The sequence below is a fragment of the Anomaloglossus baeobatrachus genome, unplaced genomic scaffold (assembly GCF_048569485.1).
Source record: "Anomaloglossus baeobatrachus isolate aAnoBae1 unplaced genomic scaffold, aAnoBae1.hap1 Scaffold_3074, whole genome shotgun sequence".
NCBI classification, from domain to species: domain Eukaryota; kingdom Metazoa; phylum Chordata; class Amphibia; order Anura; family Aromobatidae; genus Anomaloglossus; species Anomaloglossus baeobatrachus.
The window spans coordinates 42,501-45,000 of NW_027442491.1; positions in this window are offsets into that span (position 1 = coordinate 42,501).

Below are 2,500 nucleotides of genomic sequence, written 5' to 3' on the forward strand. Positions count from 1 at the left end.
CTCTACGGACTTTTTGTCTGCTTTTCTTTTCGCCTCCCGTGGCTTTTGCAGCGGCGGTCCCAGCTGCCGACGGGACGGGGAAGGGGGGAAGCTGAGCGCGTGGGGGGCCCCCTTTCTTTTTACCTCCGCCCTGGGTTTCTCGCCCTCGCTCCCTTTTCGGCCGGGTTCTCCGTCGGGACCCTCGGTTCCCTTCTCGTTCTCTACTCTCGCGCTTCTCCCCCTTCTCCGAGCCGCCTCGGGGAGGACGGTCGGGAAGCGCGGAAGGCGTACGCGGGCCCCGGTGGGGACGCCCCCACACACCCTTCGCTCGCGAGGGACCCGCGCCGCACCCTCCGCGCCTCCGTCGTCTCCTCCCCGTAGGGGGTAGGGGCTCGGGACAGACCGGGGGTAAGAAAAAAAGGGATAGCCCGGCGGCGGAGTGGAAACGCCAACCGCCGCGGCCGCTTTCCCGCTGGGAAGCTCTCGTGAGAAAAAAGGCCGCCCTCGGAGAAGATCTTTGTGCTTCCCGGCACGGGGAGCGATTCGGACGACGGGCCCCCTCGCGCGACCCCCCCCCGCCGGTAGACGGCCGGGAAGTCGCGGGGTAGGTCCCCGCCGTTCGCCCGTGCGGGTCGTCGGACCGCTTTTCGACGCTCGGGTCGTTTCAAACTCGCCACCGCGAGGCCGCCCGCCTCCTCGGGAGGGCGGGGGCGGCCGGCGCGCTCGCGCCACCGTAAGGAGGGTGAAACCCCGGGTGTGGGGGAGGAAGGGGCCGCTCGCCTGTGACCGGCGCGGGCTCCAGAGCCCGGGCCGAGCGTGCGGCGCCACCTCCCCGCCCGGGAGCGCTTCGCCAAATCGATCGGAAGAGGACGACGCTGGGCCAGAAGGGAAGGGGGTCTTTCGGACCGGAACCTTCATCCCAGGGCCCGCCGGATGGCTGCGTACGTCGTGGGGGCGCTCTGACTCCGGGCCCCGCGCCTGGCAAACTCCCCACCGGGAGCTGCGGGAGAGGCCAGAGCGCGTACCCGCAACCGGAAGGGGTCCCCGAGCCGCAGTTCGCGCATCGCTCGGAGTACCGGTTCGTCGAGGGGAGCGTTCGAAGTCTGGAGAGGCGCTCTTCTCTCACATATATCTCCCGGAGGCGTGGGATGAAGTGTCTTTGGGCGGTTGGGAGCCCCCCCCGCGTAAGCCGGGTCGGTCCCGCCAACTACCCGCCCCCCTGGAACTGCCGGGCGGACGCGGCAGGCAAATTCGACCCCATCCCGGTTCTACGGATTTTTTTGCTCCTTTGGCTCCCCCTCTGGCCGCTTTGGGGTACTGCAACCGAGGACCTGCCGAAACGCGTGGAACTGCCCGTCGGATTCGAGTTAAGAGGCGTCAACCGTGGAAGTCTGAACGGTCTGAAAAATTTTCTAAGTCCCAAGGACTCTCCGGCGTGATTCTCTGGAGCCCTTTTCGGCTTGCGAGGCTGCCCGACGCCCCTCCCGGATGATGGAAGTCTGACGGAATTTTTTTTTTTGACCGATTTCTCCCAACTGCCGGGGAACATTGGGAGAGATTGTCTGGAGCCCCGCTCGGGCTCCCGAGGGCCCCGACACCCCCCCGGATGATGGAAGTCTGACGGAATTTTTTTTTTTGACCGATTTCTCCCAACTGCCGGGGAACATTGGGAGAGATCGTCTGGAGCCCCGCTCGGGCTCCCGAGGGCCCCGACACCCCCCCGGATGATGGAAGTCTGACGGAATTTTTTTTTTTGACCGATTTCTCCCAACTGCCGGGGAACATTGGGAGAGATTGTCTGGAGCCCCGCTCGGGCTCCCGAGGGCCCCGACACCCCCCCGGATGATGGAAGTCTGACGGAATTTTTTTTTTTGACCGATTTCTCCCAACTGCCGGGGAACATTGGGAGAGATCGTCTGGAGCCCCGCTCGGGCTCCCGAGGGCCCCGACACCCCCCCGGATGATGGAAGTCTGACGGAATTTTTTTTTTTGACCGATTTCTCCCAACTGCCGGGGAACATTGGGAGAGATTGTCTGGAGCCCCGCTCGGGCTCCCGAGGGCCCCGACACCCCCCCGGATGATGGAAGTCTGACGGAATTTTTTTTTTTGACCGATTTCTCCCAACTGCCGGGGAACATTGGGAGAGATTGTCTGGAGCCCCGCTCGGGCCCCCGAGGGCCCCGACACCCCCGGAAAATCATGGAAGTAGGAAAATTTCGATTTTTCGTCTAAGTCCCAAGGACTCTCAGGCGAGATTGTATGGAGCCCCGCTCGGGCCCCCGGGGCCCCGTCACCTCCGGAAGTCCGCGGGGGCCTGAAACTTTCCAGTTTTCATCCAGGCGCCGAGGGCAGTAGGGCGAGAGCGCCCGGGGCCCCTCGGGCCCCCGGGGCCCCGTCACCTCCGGAAGGTCGCGGGGGCCTGAAACTTTCCAGTTTTCATCCAGGCGCCGAGGGCAGTAGGGCGAGAGCGCCCGGGGCCCCTCGGGCCCCCGGGGCCCCGTCACCTCCGGAAGGTCGCGG